Source organism: Elephantulus edwardii, unplaced genomic scaffold, assembly GCF_000299155.1.
Source record: "Elephantulus edwardii isolate Elephantulus edwardi_28Jun2011 unplaced genomic scaffold, EleEdw1.0 scaffold00085, whole genome shotgun sequence".
Taxonomy (NCBI): domain Eukaryota; kingdom Metazoa; phylum Chordata; class Mammalia; order Macroscelidea; family Macroscelididae; genus Elephantulus; species Elephantulus edwardii.
This window is the reverse complement of record NW_006399835.1, coordinates 8,816,667-8,834,924: the sequence shown is the minus strand read 5'-3', so window position 1 is coordinate 8,834,924 and position 18,258 is coordinate 8,816,667. Positions and strand designations below refer to the sequence as shown.

Here is an 18,258-nt window from a genome sequence, read left to right as displayed (position 1 = left end):
AGACATAACAACATCTCAGATGCATAGCATCTGAGAACTGGACAATGAATAAGAATGACAGAACAAGAATTGATGCCTTTGAGTTGTGGTGTTGGTGAAGAGTGCTGAACATCCCATGGTCTGCCAAAAGAACAAACAAATATGTCTTGGAGAGGGTGCAGCCAGAGGGCTCTCTATTTATTTTTAAAATTTTTTATAGTGCCAATTTTAGGTACATCTTTATTGGAGACATTGCATTTTCCACTTACAATACAGTGATAATAAAGTGCAATGTTAATTCCTTTCCCTATACATTCCATGTTCAAGTACTGAGAATGCCCAGAAATTTAATCTAGCAGTTTAGACTATTCAACTGCAGTGTGCTACAAATTTGGGTCCTTCAAAATTTAACTGTGGGACAATAAATGCTAAAGTATGCAGATTGGTTTAGTCAACCTCTTCAATGGTGGGTCCAGAAGAGGTGCCACCAGATGGAGGAGCTCCACCACCAGGGAAGCCACCAGGCATGCCTCCGGGCATACCTCCAGCACTCTGGTACAGCTTGGTGATGATGGGGTTGCAGACCTTCTCTAGTTCCTTCTGCTGATGCTCAAATTCCTCCTTTTCTGCAGCCTGATTCTTATCATGCCATTTGATAATTTCATTGCACTTGTCAAGGATCTTCTGCTTGTCCTCGCCATTGATCTTGCCTTGAAGCTTTTCATCTTCAACTGTTGCTTTCATATTAAATGCGTAAGACTCAAGGGAATTCTTAGAAGACACCTTATCTCTTTGCTTCTCATCTTCAGCTTTGTAATTCTCAGCCTCCTGAACCATTCGTTCAATGTCTTCCGTACTCAAGTGGCCCTTATCATTGGTGATGGTACACGTGTTTTCTTTCTCAGTGCTCTTGTCCACAGCAGAAACATTAAGGATACCATTGGCATCAGTATCAAATGTGACTTCAATCTGAGGAACACCACGAGGTGCAGGTGGTATCCCAGTGAGCTCAAACTTGCCAAGCAGGTAGTTATCTTTGGTCATGGCATGCTCACCTTCATAGACCTGAATGAGTACACCGGGCTAGTTGTCAGAGAAGGTTGTGAAGGTCTGCATCTGCTTGTTAGGAATGGTTGTATTTCGCTTGATGAGGACAGTCATGACTCCAACCAGCAGTTTCAATACCAAGAGAAAGTAGAGTGACATCCAGGAGCAACAAATCTTGAACATTTTCAGATTTGTCTCCAGAGAGAATAGCCGCCTGGACAGCTGCACCATAAGCAACAGCCTCATCTGGGTTGATGCTCTTGTTCAACTCCTTTCCACTGAAGAAATTCTGAAGAAGGTTCTGAATCTTGGGAATTCTGGTAGAACCACCCACCAGGACAATATCACGGATCTGTGACTTGTCTAGCTTATCATCCCTCAGAGATTTCTCCACAGGGTCCAGAGTGCCATGGAAAAGATCAGCATTCAATTCTTCAAAGCGGGCTTGGATAATGGAAGTATAGGAGTCAATTCCCTCATACAGAGAATCTATCTCAATACTGGCCTGGGTGCTGGAAGAAAGTGTGTGCTTTACATGTTCACAAGCAATGCAGAGGCATCTGACAGCCAGCCCTCTTGTTTTCACTGAGGTCTTTATGTTTGCACTTGAACTCTACGATGAAATGGTTGACCATTCTGTTGTCCAAATCTTCTCCACGCAAGTGGGTGTCTCCAGCTGTAGACTTGACCTCAAATAGCCCATCTTCAGTAGTGAGGACTGACACATCAAAAGCGCCACCTCCTAAGTCAAAGATGAGCACGTTCCTTTCAGCACCTACCTTTTTGTCCAGACCATAAGCAATAGCAGCAGCAGTTGGCTCCTTGATGATTCAGAGCACATTGAGGCCAGCAATGGTTCCAGCATCTTTGGTAGCCTGGCCCTGAGAGTCATTGAAGTAGGCTGGTACAGTGACAACAGCATTGGTAACAGTCTTCCCAAGGTAGGCTTCTGCAATTTCCTTCATCTTTGTGAGAACCACCTCCTCTGGATAGAAACTTGTGGTCTCTCCTTTATATTCTACTTAGACCTTGGGCCTACCTGCATCGTTCACCACCCTGCAGGGCCAGTGTTTCATATCAGACTGCACAACAGCATCATCAAATCTTTGTCCAATGAGACATCTGGCATCGAATACTGTATTAGTAGGATTCATTGCAACTTGATTCTTTGCCGCATCGCCAATCAATCGTTCGGTATCGGTAAATGCGACATAGCTTGGGGTGGTCCGGTTGCCTTGATCATTTGCAATGATCTCCACTTTCTCATGCTGGAAGACCCCTACACAAGACTAGGTGGTGCCAAGATCAATGCCAACCACAGGGCCCGTGGACATGGTTGCTTAGTGCAGATCCCAGGTGGTAAAGGGGAAGAACAGTACCTCAAGGCTGCCGCTGCACTAAGTGAGCCAGAGGGCTCTTTAGCGGTAAGGAGGATGAGACTTCACCTCACATACTTCCGGAGGGACTATTTCTTGGAGAAAGACATGTTGCTTGGAAAAGTAGGTAGTCAGTGAAGGAGAGGAAGACCAGGTGGACTGACACATTGACCGCCACAATTGACTCTAATGTGTCAGGAAGTGTGCTTGATGGAATTGGCTAGGACAGAGTTCAGGCCTATTGTTTATAGGGTCACTATGGGTCATATTTTACTCAATGGTACATAACAATAAACAGCAACAGCAACAGCATATCTTTAAGCAATATACTTAAGTATTATATACAAAACTGTCTAAATTATCATAAGAAATTTGGTTGTTATGTATAATTGAACCACTCAAAGCTGACCCACCAGGAGGTTTTCAGAAGCTATAAGTCACATTTTTTGTACATAAAAAAAATATTGAGTTTTCAAGGCTGGAAGCCTAATGCGAAAGAAGTTGTGCTGCCAACCAAAAGGCAAGTAGTCTGGGCTTGTTAAGAAAAAGACAGAAAAATCTCTTGTGGGATTTACAACCTCTGAAAATCTGCTATGAGTCAGTTCCTATTTGATGACAGATAACAACATGTTGCTGGCAACATACAGCCTTTGAGTCAACTATGTAACTCATCACAGACTGTACTGTCAGAGCTATTCCTTTTCTATTCAGGAACCCATAGGAAGCTCTTGTGGCAGATTCTGCAAGGAGTTGCACTTCTTACCCAAAAAGCCATTCATTTCTAATGTCTTGAATCCACCAATGGTTCCCCATGAAAAGATGAGCAGTCATTATGGAGGATCAACTCAGTCAGTTCTGACACAACAACAGTGAGACACAGGGATAGACAGAGAGTAAAGCATTTACAACTTGTGTTAGCATAGTTTAGCACAGAATAATAAACTAACCTGTTTGTCGAGGGGATAAAGATTGGATTTGAGAATGTAATGAGGCTCTTTGGAGACTGCATTTTCCACACTTATTTGAGTAAGAAAATGGAAAATATTTTAAAAGCATGAAGTGGATGCAGAAAAAAAATTAATTTAAAGAAATGATTGAAAGTCTTGACTTACCACTAATATAATAAGCAACTTAAGGTCAGAGACCCTGGCTTTTACTTTCTTTTATTCTCTTAGTGATGAATACACTAATGGAAGTAATCAAATATTGGTGGAGTGTACAGCTATTTCATAACATTGAGAACTACTAAAGATCAATCTAATAAAGGAGTAGAGGTTTAACCTTTAGTGAAATAAAGCCATATTTCAAAATATCCACCAATTACTTGTCTAAAATGTGCCAGGAGACTACCACTATTGTATCATTTATCTTCGTTTAACAATTCAAAATATTTTTGGTAGAGATTTTAATATATATTTCAAAATAATTTTTCCAGAAGGTCTCTGAGTGTCAAATCTAAATCTTATCTTGATCTAAATATTATTATTGTGCTTCTACTATCCTAGCTATTAGGGGTTTTCTGGAATAAAAGCTAGCTTAAATGTGAAATATTTGCAACCTCACATAACCAAAATAAGTTATTTGTTGATTCAACTCAACAAGATTTGCTTACCTTTATCAATTTGTATTTCTGATGCCAATGGCTAGAAAGTGAACCTTTTGAAGGGCAAGAAATTATTTTTGTTCAGAAACAGCACCCAGAGCCTCTTGGGTGGTGGTTCAACACAGCAATAGGGGAAATTCAGTGTTAGGCTGTTTATCATTTTTCTTTCAATGTTTCCCTAGTAATAAAATACACAGCTGCCTTTTTGATGAATATTGTAACATTCAAGCTAAATTTTACATGGAATACATGTCATTTTGGAAATGAAAAGATAAATCTAACACTGGAAGAGCATTGTTCAAAGTATTAAATATGTTGTTGTTGTTGTTGTTATGTGCTGTCGAGTCATTTGCAACTCATAGCGACCCTATGTACAACAGCCCTAAACCCTGCTCTATCCTGTGCCAATCTCATTGCCTCTGACACACCCATCCTGATTTCCCCAGTCACTGAATCAATCCATCTCATAGAGGCTCTTCCCCTCTTGCACCATCCCTCCACCCTCCCAAGCATGATGTCCCTCTCTAAGGACCTGTCCCTCCTTGCAACATGCCTAAAGTATGTCAGATGAAGCCCCAGAATCCTTGCCTCCAAGGAGTTGCTTGGTTTAATCCTCTCCAGGATGAATCTGCTTGTTTTCTTGGCAATCCATGGTACATTCAATACTGTTCTCCAGCACCACAGCTCAAAGGCATCAATTCTCCTTCTGTCCTCCCTAGTCATTGTCCAACTCTCTGATGCATAACAAGTGATTACAAAGACCATGACCTGTATCAAGGCACACCTTAGTGTCCAGAGAGACACCGTTGCTCTTGAGTACTTTAGAGAGGTCCCTAACAGCAGACTTTCCCATTGCAATACCTTTTTTTATTTCCTGGCTGCTGGTGCCAAGAGTGTTGACCGTGGAGCCGAGCAAACTGAAGCTGCAAACAATCTCAATCTCTTCACCATCCATCTTGATGCTACTAATTGGTCCAGTGGTGAGAATCTTTGTCTTCTTGACATTAAGCCTCAGTCCATACTGAAGACTGCATACCTTGAACCTTCGCAGCAAGTGCATGAGGTCCTCCTCAGTTTCAGCAAGCAGGGTTGTATCATCTGTATAACACAGATTGTTAATAGGTCTTCCACCAATCCTCACGCCACAGTTCTCCTCATAGGGCCCAGCCTCCCAGATAATCTGCTCTGCGTACAGGTTGAAAAGGTATGGAGACAGGACACCACCCTTCCCAATTTTGAACCATGCAGTGTTACCCTGCTCTGTTCTGACAACTGCCTCTTGGTCCAAGTATAGGTTTCGCATTAGCACAATTAAATGTTCTGGGATTTTCCATTCTTCTCAGAGTCAGCCACAGTTTGTTATTATCCACAGAGTCAAACGCCTTTGCATAATCAATGAGACACAGATAGATATTCTTCTGGTATTCCCTGCTTTCAGCTAAAATAGATCCTTTAAAATTCCAAGTGACCCTTGTGCTCCCAAATTTGCAATCCATATGATGCTATGATTATGTTTTATTAACGTTTATTTTAAATGCAGCAGTAAGCCAATGTAAAGGTTGACATTTTTAATCATTAATAGGTTAAAAACTAGTAACTCACAGATACTTTTCATAGCCACTATCATCATAGCAAATTTATGCCTCACTTATTTTTCTAATGCATTCAACACAATTGGACAAATACAAGCAAATCAAAACAAGATGTTTTTAGATGTGTAGGGTTTTTTATTCTTTTCCTGAGGAAATATGTCATTACTGGCACTTTTAATATATTGCAAAGCAAAAGGACTGCTTTTCATGTGTGAATTCTGTTTTATAAAAACACATACAAATGCAAAAAGGACATTTTCAGAATCCTGACTGCATTTATTTAATTTACTGGCTATTGAAAAGAATTTGAGGGTTTCCCCTATATTTAAGAATGTTTTGTTGTTAAGTGCCATCAAATATAAGACGTAATATTCCATGTTTAAGAATATGTGGGGGAATGGATATTCTTGAAATCATTCTATTCATAACTCTGATGTTAAAGACTGGTAAAGACAACATTTATTGTTTTGTGTGTCCCTGAGCCAGAATTAATCCATTGCCGACCCTCTAGCAGATTTTTTTCCCCAGGGAGCAGGTGGTGGATTCAAACTGTTAACCTCTGAGGTTGCAGCACATCTTCTTAAAACTAGTCCACAAAAAAAAAAAAAAAAAATAGCCCACCAGAGCTCCCTAAATACACCACTAATAAAGATAACAATAAGACAATGTTCCTCAGGAACATAACAAAAAATTCTCAAGAAAATACTAACCAAGGAATCCAACATCACATCAAAAATAATATATATAATAATCATGTGAGATTCATAAGAGTTGAATAAGAATGATTCAATATAAGAAAAACAGTTTGAACTACATCAGTAAAATGAAGGAAAAGAATCAGATGATATCATTTGACTAATAAAATGCATTTGACAATATTGAACACCCTTTCTTAGTCAGCAAAATAGGGTTAGAAAGGAATTTTTCAGCATAAATATATGTTGTTATATATCTCCATCTCTATATATCTATTATGTAGGTGGTGGTGTTGGTTGCCATCAAGCTGAGCACAACACATATTGACCATATGAACAAAAGGCCTGAAACCTTTCTATAACTATTGTCATTTATCAAAGATCATAGACTTTTCAGAGGCATATTGTTTAGGAAGTGGATGCCATTCCTACTTACTAACCTGTCTTAATCTGGGAGCTCTACCAAACACTGTGTACTATACCTTCAGTGGCCACCACTGGTCCTAACTGAAATAAATTGAAAAAGTTTCCCTTGTAATGGGAACCAAATAAGGATTCTCATTATCAGCACTCTTATACAATAGTGTACTGGAAGTCTTTTGTCAGAATGATAAGGCAGAAAAATGAACAAAAAGCATCCAAATTTGCAAAAAGAAATAATATTATCTCTACTTTCAGATGATATGATCCTATACAGAGAAAACCCCAAAGGTTCAAAAATAAAATTATTCACTCTAATTAGCCAATTCATTAATGTAGCAGGGTGCAAGATGAATTTAAGATCAGTGGTAATTAATTATATAAAATACAGTTATATGATATATTCTATGAAACACATTTTGTAAGAATGAAAAAAGAACAAAAATCCAAAGGGAATAAATGTAATATAAAAATATAAAAAATCCTGTTAACAACCACATCAACTAGAAGCATATCCTTCCCCAGTAAAATCCTCAGGTGAAGCCTCAGCCACACATATTTATTCTTGCTTTGTATTGATTCTTCTAGGTTGCTAGCTTTACTAAAATTGAATCAGATTCATAATAAATATATACAGATTTTGCACCAAGACAAAAGTTACTGAATATGAATCTACAAAGTGATACAGCATGGATGTCATATTTATACTGACTAAAGAGAAGAATGGTGGTTTAATGATAAGAGGTTATGCTTCCAACATAAAGGCATGTGGTTCAAACCCACTAATTTCTCCAAGGGAGAAAGATAGCTAATCCCCCCATCTTATTTACTACCTCTGAAAATCCAAAGGAGGGTCAGATATAACTTGACAAGGTATAAGAATAACAGAGACAGAGGAAAGGATTTTATGTCAAATATTTGCTTTAAGAAACAAACTCTGGTTTAGTTGCAGAGGGGAAAGAATAAGTCCTCTGATAGTCAAGTTTGATAATATTAATGAAATAATATTGCTTAGTATTGTAAGTCGTATGCTGAAGCTATTAATGTGATGGAGTGGCTAGTAGTTACCTGAATAGTTTCCTGGATTGTAGTATTGTGACATTGTGTTCTGGCTATGGTGGTAAGATGCTATATAAATGCAGATGTTAGAATTTTTTAATAGAAAATTATTAACATCAGTGGTTAATACAATTCTCTTCACTCTTCAAACATTTCATTTCCAATTATTAGGTAATTATATTCTGCGAAAATAGATGATTATGGACCATGGAACATGACTACCTCATTATATAAGTGCCAAAATGCGTCATCATCTGTCACAGCATTGAGAATCATACCTGTCATGTGAGCACATAACTTTAGCTATTGTAGCCAGTGTATATACAATCATAAAATAATCTATAAGTGAGAAATAAGGGTTCTGTATGCTGATTAAGTGGAAGGAGGAGTGGCATCCACTTCCGTAACAGCTTGCCTCCGGAAACCCTATGAACTTGGAGAGAGGATGAAAGGCACCCAAGCGTCGAGGACTTTCCTTCACAGGGTCGCTATGAGTCGCCTGCGACTCGACGGCACTTAACAATAACAACAACATGCTGATTAAACCCATAATCTAACTCATGCTGTCAGTTCTGCCTCATACTGACTCTAAAGACAGAGTTACTTTGTTCCATATAATTGCCAAGACTGTTCGTTTTCTGGAAATAGACTCAAATATTTTTTATACTATGGATCAAATTGTGATCTCAAAATACTTATTCCATGGTTAGCTCTCAAGTACTTACTGTTTGCTCTACCAAGGCTTTCTATTTACACTGATATTCAGAACATAATGTGGTGAAATCTTGACTATTACTTGGCCAGTACTGCATTCTTTACATTTTCAATTTTTTACAGTTTTTTTAACAACTGTTCTGATGAGAAGGTGGCCCAAACAACCAGATTGTTTACAATCTTTTTTTTAAAAATTTATTTTTTGGAAGTTTGATTCGTGCTTTAGTAAGTCTCTGTTGGTACTTGATGTTAATCTACTTCAGCCTTTAAAGCAAATTAAACCAAGCCCTCTTCAATAGTGTATACTTTAACTCTTGACTCTCCATCAGTTTCTGAGTCTGTACATCTGAATAGGAGCGGATTATTTCATCTTTCTACATAAAGCATTCGGTGAACTCACACTGTGTATTTTTCAATTACCAACCCAGCATGGTACAAACCATGCCACCGGACTGATTGCTTCTGTATTTAAAGATGAAATATGCTTTTTGAAGCTTACAGCTCCTTAAAAATTTGGAATAAGTACTATCTCTATATATACTTTTCATTGTTTATTTGTTTTGACGAAGTAATTACTCATTGTTCTATCAGCTCTCATTATTTTCAGTGAAGTTCCCGCAGTGATTCTTGACTTTAGATACACATATAGAGGAGTTAATTAATAATGTGAAGAGTTATAAAAATTCAAGTATTCAAGACATATTCTGGAATTAATTCCTTCAAAATAATCTGTAAATCCTTAATGATACACTTTGGTCATTTTCAAACTCTTCAATTAAGAAATGGGACATAACATTGTTTGAGCTCTGATAAACAGTTCTTTCATCAATAAATGAGACAATCATAATAAATTCTGTTTGGTCATTTCAAGGTAGATTTTGTAGTCTTTGAATCACAGGTGTCAGCTAAACTGTGTATTTTAGCCAAATGTATATACACATGTAAATTAGATAATACATACGATTGTCTATATCAAGAAACAATGCAATTATCATACCTCATACCTACTGTATCTGACTGCTAACAAAAAGGTTAGCTGTTCAAATCTGCTAGCTGATCAGTGGAAGAAAGAGGCACAGTCTTATCATAGAAAGACTTAAAACTTCAAGAAGTTACTGGTAGGGCTTCATCAGTTGGATTGACTAAACAGCAGTGGCTATGTGTGTTTAAATTATGTATACTTTCAAATAAGTAATAATTTTTCTACTCAACAGGTGTTTACATGACCTAGCACTTTCATTCTTAACAGTATCAATAAGCTAGCAGAGTTGTTTTGTTTTATTGGGTTTTTTTGCATAGGACTTTGTTTAAGAGAAGCTAAGCAATTAGGACAATTATGACTCTGAATACATTTTACTTCTCCCTAACTCATGACAATGCCTTGAAAGAGCTTTTTTAAACCACTCATAAATTTTATTTTTTTCAAAGACCAACATTGTCCATAATTTCCCAATACTTCATTTACCATAAAAGGCAGGAAGGTAAGAAGAAGAAGATTCTTTTCTTTTTCACAAAAAATCAAGAGTAAGAATAAGAAGAGAGAATTGTCATGATTATAGTTAAAAGCATTTTAATTAAATAAAATAAAAAATAAGTAAAGACAATTAACATCAGAGTTATTAACTGCATAAAATGAAATAAAAAATCAAGGCTAGAGCAGTTATATGTACCAAAAACTATAATGAAAAATTATGCAGTTAATGATGAACCAAATCAACATATATTGTTAAACTTCATTAATTTGTCTTACCAAAAAGTACATATTTTTCTTGAATGACATTTAAAAAAGAATTTCCAAATCTAGGGTATATGTATCAGACACATCTTAGTTTTTAAACTGGTATCATTGCTGTTCAGGTCTTTGGAGAGATCTCTGACAACAGGCTGGCCCAATGTTATATGTGTCCAGATATCTTACTGCTGGTAACAAGGATGTTGACTGTGGATCCAAGTAAGACAATATAGTTGACAATGAAAATCTCTTCTCCATTTATTATGATGCTTCCCATTGGCTCAACTGTAAGGGGTTTTTCGGGGTTTTTTTTTGTTTTTTTTTTATTATGTGAGTTATAATCCATATTAAAGATGATACTGTCCTTAATCTTCTGCAGCAAATGCCTCACATTTTCCTTGCTTTCATTAGCAAGGTTATGTCATCTGTATAATGCAGTTTTTTGTCGATGAATTTCCAGCAATCCTTATGATACTCTATTCTTCATAAAGTCCATGTTCTCTAGTGTTTTCTCAGCATGTTGTTATTGTTGTTGTTGTTATGTGCCATAGTGTTGCCTGAGAGTCACAGCAAACCTATGTACAACAGCCCTAAACCCTAAACCCTACTCTATCCCTTGCCAGTCTTATTGTCTCTGACACACATATCCCCAGTATGTCAGTGACTTAATCAACCCATCTCATTGAGGGTCTTCCTCTCCTGTGCTGGTCCTCCACCCTCCAAAGCATGACATATTCTCCAAGGACTGATCCTGCCTTGAAACATGTCCAAAGTATGTCAGACAAAGCTTCAGAATCCTTTCCTCCAAGGAGAAGCCTGGCTTCAACCTACCCAGAACAAAATTGTTTGTTCACCTAGCAGTCCATTGTATATTCAATATTCTTCTCCAGCACCACAGCTCAAAGGCATCAACTCTCCTTCTATCATCCCTAGTCATTGTCCAACTCTCTGATGCATAGCAAGTAATTGCAAAGACTATGGCCCGGATCAGATGTGCCCTAGTTTCCAGACTGACATAATTGTTTTTCAATACTCTGTAGAGGTCTCTGACAGCAGACTTTCCCAATGCAATTTGTCTTTTAATTTTTTGGCTGTTGGTATCAAGAGTGTTGATTGTAGAGCGAAGTGAATTGAAGCTGTCTACAATCTCAATCTCTTCACCATCTATCATGATGCTGCCAATCGGCCCAGTGGTGAGTATTTTTGATTTCTTGCTGTTGAGCTTCAATACATATTAATGACTTTAGTCCTTGACCTTCAACAGCAAGTGATTCAAATCCTCCTCAGTTTCAGCAAACAGTTGTATCATTTGCATAGTGCAGATTGTTGATGAGTCTACCTCCAATGCTGTTGCCACACATCTCCTCATAGACACCAGCCTCCCAGGTAATCTGTTCCATATCCAGACTGAAAAGATATGGATATAGGACATTCCTGGCATACACCGTTCCCAATTTCAAACCATCCAATGTTCCCATGCTCTGTTTTGAGGAATGCCTCCTGGTCCAAATATAGGTTTCGCATAAGCACAATCAAGTTTTCTGGGATTCCCATTCTTCTCAGGGTCAGCCACACTTTGTTGTGATCCACACAGTCAAATTCCTTCACATAGTCAGTTAAAACACTGTAGACATTCCTCTAGTATTATCTGCTTTCAGCCACGCTACATCTGAAATTAGCTATAATATTCCTAGTGCCATGTCCTCTCCTAAATCCAGTCTGCACTGTTGATGTGATGTTCCATTAATTTTTGAATAATCTTCAGCAGAATGTTGCTTGCATGTAATATGAATGATACTATTTGATAATTTCCACTCTGTTGGATGACCTTTCTTTCGAATGGGAACAAACATAGATCTCTTCCGGCTAGTAGGCCAGGTGGTTGTCCTCCAGATTTCTTGACACAATTTAGTGAGCACATCCAGGGTAGTGTCTTCTTGTTGAAATATGTCAATCAATTCCTGGGGCCTTGCTTCATGCCAATTCTTTCAGAGCATCTTGAACTTCTTCCTTCATCAGCACAAGCTCTTGCTCATACATTATTCCATGAAATTTTTCTGTTATCACCAATTCCTCTTGGTACAATGACTCTTATACTCTTTCCATCTTCTTTTAATGCTTCCTGGATCATTTACTATTCTGTCCAAAGAATCCTTAAGTATTGAAAATCAAGGTTTTAATTTGTTCTTCAGTTTCTTTAGCTTAATAAATGCTAGGCGAGTTTGGCCCTTTTGATTTTCTGACTTCAGCTCCTTGTACATATCATTGTAATACTTTGTCTTCCAGTGCTGCCCTCTGGAATCTTCTGTTCACCTCCTTAGTAACTTGATTTCTTCCCTTTGTTTTTGCTTCTTGGTGCTACAGTGCAATATTTAGAGTGTCTTCAGAAGTCCAGTGAATATCACCATCGTTCCAATATATGCACCAACAACTAAAGCCAAAGAGGAAGAAATAGAAGATTTATACCAAGTTTTGAAGTCAGAGATCAATTGAACATGCAATCAAGATGCATTAATAGTTATGGGTGATTGGAATGTAAAAGTTGGGAATAGAGAAGAAGGATCAGCAGTTAGAAAACATGGACTTGGTGAGAGAAATGAAGCTGGAGATAGAATTATAGCATTTTGCACTATCAATGACTTATTCACTGCAAATACATTTTATAAGAAACATAAACACAGGCTATACACATGGGTTTCACCTGATGGTATGTATAGGAATCAGATGGATTACATCTATGGAAAAAATTGCTGGATAAGGCTAATATCAACTTCGAAAACTAGTCCAGGTGCTGTTTCTGGAACAGACCACCAACTACTCATATGCAAGTTTAAGCAGAAGCTGAGGGAAATGATACTAAGTCTACTGGAACCAAAATTTGGCCTTGAATCTATCCTATATGAATTACAAAACCATCTCAGTAACAGGTTTGAGGTCTTAGACATTAATGAGCAAAAACCTAATGAGCTGTCAGAGGATATCAATAATATCATCCAGGAAGAATGAAAAGGGTCATTACATTGCTCAGCATACAGATTTAATAAGTATGGAAAAAAAGATATAGTCTGAGTCACAACTCTCTTAATTTAAATCCCATATGGTCCTCTTGCTCTGTCTGGACAACAGTTTTTTTGTTAGCCCTAACTTGTTATGATCTATATAGTCAAATGCCTTTGTATAATAAATAAAACACTAATGCACATTCTCCTGGTATTCTCTGTTTTCAACCAATGTGAAGTTTGTCTCTTAGTAAAGCTTTTCTAGTGTGAATGACTATGTGGAGGGATGCAACTATGTGAGTGTGGTGTGTCGGCCTTTCCACAAATGAATTGTTGATCTACCATTTCACAAGGAGATTTGCCAGTCTCAACAATCTTTAAGAGGACTGGCTAGTCTCATTTAAGAAATTGAACCAATCTAGATGTATAGAATAAAAGATCTTCTATCAGAAGAGAAAATTCCTCCCCCAGCCAGAGAAGAGAGATCTTCCCAAACTCAGTGAAATGGTGTATATGCTTTAGGATTGCAGCAGCAGCAATGGCTGAACTGGAGAATTGATGTGAGATGGGATTTGGGGGTTAAAGGAAGCCAATAATCCCAGGACTTTGTTGGACAATTGAGTAAAAAACCAATATTGGCAGGACTGAGCACTTGGGAGAATTCAGAGCCACTGAGCTTGCATGAATGTTTTGGGAGCTATCTTGTTTGTATTCTGTTATTGATCTGGATTATAACCTTTTCACATCATTAGTATGGCTCTGTGGTGTGGTATTTGAGCTATCACTATGGATTCTGGGCCCATCAATGTAGTAAAACTGATGTTGAAATGAGTAAAAAGAGGCATGGGAGTCTGGGGAACATTTCTGATTTCATGGGAATGGATTTTGTGTTATGTGTCATGAACGGGGAAAAGTTCCCTCTATTAAGTTGATAAATGTAAAATATGATGCTTTCCACAAGAACCACAGGACATCAGCAAAGATATCCCTGGTGTCATTTCCTTTTCTAAACCCAGTCTGAACTCTGGTAATTCTCGTCAATGTACTATTATACCTGCTTTTGGACAATCTTCAGCAATATTTTACTTGCGTGTTATATTAATATTATTCAGTAATTTCCACATTCTGTTTGATCATCCTGGGAATGGAAACAGATACGATTATCTTCCAATCATTTTCCAGGTTGCTGTTTACCAAATTCTTGGCACAGACTGGTGATCACGTTTATGGCTGCATCTGTTAGTTTGGAATATGCCAATTGGTAACCCATTGATTCCTGTGACCTTATTTTTTGCCAATGCTTTCAATGCAGCTTGAACTTCTTTCCTCGTCACCATTGGCTTTTTATCATATGTTACTTCCTAAAATATTTCAGTGTTGACCTATTCTTTATTGTGCATAGTTTCATTGAGTGCCATCTTTACTGGCACAGTAGCAGTTAGGCAAACTGTGGGCTCAGTCACTGTCTGTGGGAATACAATCTGTACCCAGAAACACACAGATGGACAGCAGGTGTGACATAGATCTGAATCATCCTCACTCACAGAAATGAGCAAGCTTAGCAAGGCTCTACTGACATCTACACACTTGCTTGTTTTTATGGTTTTCTAGTTGAGGTAAACAACTGTGCTATCATTCGAAAGGTACTCAGTTCAAATCTACTACTAGAGATAGACAATCTTTTCTGTTCCAATTTACTGCCTCTAAAATACTGCTGGAGGATAAGCTATGAGTTTGTCCTGACTTAATCTTGATAATACAAACAACTACGGCATTAGAGGAACGTTTATCTGCCAGTTGCTCAAATGGTGGTGGCTAGAAGGGTGAAAGGGAAAGACTTGGTGTGATGTGTTATCCTTTATATTTTTTTTTGTGTGTGTATACTTGCTTTTTAGTAGAATGTATATCTGTGTTTCATTGACTATGCAAAGGATTTTGACTGTGTGCATCATAACAAACTGTGGCTGACTCTAAGAAGAATGGGAATCCCAGAACACTTGATTATCCTGATGCGAAACCTATGCTTGGACCAGGAGGCAGTTGCCAGAATAGAGCAAGGAAACACTGCATGGTTCAAAATTGGGAAGGGTGTACGCCAGGTATGTGTTGTGTCCTGTCTCCGTACCTTTTCAACCTGTATGCAGAACATATTGTCTGGTAGGCTTGGCTCTATTAGGAGAAATGTGGGGTCAAGATTGGTGGAAGATCTATTAACAGTCTGCATTATGCAGATGACACAACCCTGATTGCTGAAAATGAGGAGGACCTGAAGCCCTTGCTGTAGAGGGTCAAGGACTGTATGTAGCCTCCAATATGGATTGAGGCTCAATGTCAGGAAGACAAAGATTCTCACCACTGGACCAATTGGCAGGATCAGGATGGATGGTGGAGAGATTGAGATTGTTCACAGCTTTAGTTTACTTGACTCCATAGTCAACACTCTTGGCACCAGTAGCCAGGAAATTAAAAGGCGTATTGTCATGGGAAAGTCTACTGTTAGGGATCTCTCCAAAGTACTGAAGAGCAATGGTGTCTCTCTGGAGACTAAAGTGCTTTTGATACAGGCCATAGTCTTTGGTATCACTTATTATGCATCACAGAGTTGGACAATGACCAAGGAGGATATAAAGAGAATTTATGCCTTTGAGCTGTGGTGTTGGAGAAGAGTATTGAGAATACCATGGACTGCTAGGAAAACAAACAGTTTCATCGTGGAAAGGGTTAAACCAGGTGGCTCCTTGGAGGCAACGATTCTGAGGCTCCGTCTAACATACTTTGGACATCTTGTAAGAAGAGACCGGTCCTTGGAGAAGCACATCATGCTTGGGAGGGTGGAGAGACAGAGCAGGAGGGGAAATTCCTCTAATAGGTGGATTGATTCAGTAACTGGGGTAATCAGGATGGGAGTGTCAGAGAAAGTATGATGGGCACAGGACAGAGCAGAGTTTGGGTCTGTTGTACATAGGGTCGCTATGAGTAGCAAGAGACTCAACGGCACATAACAGCAACAACAACATACTTGCTTTTTTGTAGTTTATTTGTAAGAGTACATTATTATTCTGTCAGTTCCTGTACTGAGATAGAGAATGATTGCTTCTATGATTCCATAAGTTTTGCCAACAGTATTTTAATACCATCAGGTAACTCATAATGATCACATTTCAGTGAAGTTCTAGGTTAAGACAGACTAAGAAGGACTTACTTTCCACTTCTGAAATACTGGCCTTAAAAAAAAGTCCTATGCATAATTCAGAGGTACCTTGTTACCCATAGAACCAGAGGTAAAATATTGTAACTGAAGATCTAAAAAGTGAGCAGGAAAAGCCATAAACATTAATTCATCAGAACACTACATGTATGAAGTAAATGTTTTATAAAAAATATTTTAAGTTGTGTAGAACAGAGTTAGTCACAATTGTGCTGTTGTTTTAGATACTTCTGGATAGTTAGTAATTTGGTGTACATTGTGAGTTTTCTTCCTGTTTTACACAGAGAAAAGATATTTAAAAGACTTATTAATCAGAGTCAGAATCAAACACAATGACATGTTTCCTATTAATAATTTTGACAACAGTGTCTTGGAATAGAAATTAAATTACAGTGGACCACTAACTCTGAAGAAGTGTGTAATATGGTCATAATTGTGCTCTTTATTTCTGTGACTATATACAATGATTCTCTTTTTATTCTTCCATGTAACGTTTTCACATGGACTTGTAAAAAAATTTTTGGCCTCAATTTGAACTTGAATATGAGTAATTGATACTCTGACTGCCATTCAACCCCTGGCCTAGTTTTGACTGCTCATACTGCACTTCTCAAAAAATTCCTTCCGCAGATGTAGTTAATCTGAATCCTGTGCTGCCTATCAGGGGAGGTCCATGTGTAAAGTTGCCATTTATCTTATAAAAAAATGTTAATGGCAATGAATAAATCATTGAAAACACAAAATTCACTCTATTTCCAGCCTCATTTCTTTCACCCAACCCATTTTCCCCCCAAATACTATTCCTTCTTAACTGTTTTCAACTTTTGCACTCCAGTCACCAATTATCATTTTCGTATTTTAATAGCATGTTTGGTCAATTTTGAACTGCAAGACTTGGTAAAAATTATGTTTCTTCCTCTTTGGCTCTCCATATAGAAATGTATGTTTTGAGTAATAGTCATATTACCAAGACTTCTTTGTATGCATATCAATAATATCCTATCACTTACAACATTATATTTCAGTCCTCGGTAAACAGTAGGGTATTAACTGACTTTTTCAATTCTTAGATATAGCCCTGGATGTGTTTGCCAGTCTATGCCAAGAAGTTTGGAGGATGCTATCTGGCAATAAAACAAAATTGGAAGAAGTCCATATTTGTTCCTATTCCCAAGAAAAGTGATCAAATGGAATGTGGAAACGACAAAACAATATCATTAATATTACATGCAAGCAAAAAACTGCTGACTATCATTTAAAAATGGCTAGAATAGTACATTGAAAGGGAACTGTCAGAAATTTAAGCAGGATTTAGAAGAAGCTATGGTAACAAGAATATAACAAGAATATCATAGCTAATGTCAGAAAGGTCTTGAATGATAGTAAAGAATACCAGAAGAATGTCTATTTGTACTTTATTTATTTTGGAAAGGCATTTGGCTGTGTGGATCCTAACCAGTTATGCCTAACATTGAAAAGAATGGGAATTCCAGAGCACTTAAACTATACTTACACCAGGAGGCTGTCATGCAAACAAAACAAGGGAACACTGCATGGTTTAATATTAAGAATGGAGTGTTTCAGGGTTATATTTTTCTCTCCATACCTATTCAATCCGTAGTCTGTGAAGGCGGAACAAATTATTCAAGAAGCTGGACTCTTTGAAGAGGAATGTGACACCAGGATCAGAGAGAGACTCATCAATAACCTGTGTTATATAGATGACATAATCTTGTTTGTTTAAAGTGAGGAGAATGCAAATTACTTTTTTTTTTCTATAATTATATTTTATTAATTTTCACAAACATTTACAGAGATTTTGGGCTTCCACTCA

The 18,258-nt window shown here is 37.6% G+C and overlaps 1 pseudogene; it reads right to left on the bottom strand.

Annotated features, from left to right (window-relative positions):
• Positions 1-426: 426 nt before the first annotated feature.
• LOC102846267 lies at positions 427-2,360 on the bottom strand (annotated as a pseudogene).
• Between the last annotated feature and the right edge of the window lie 15,898 nt (positions 2,361-18,258).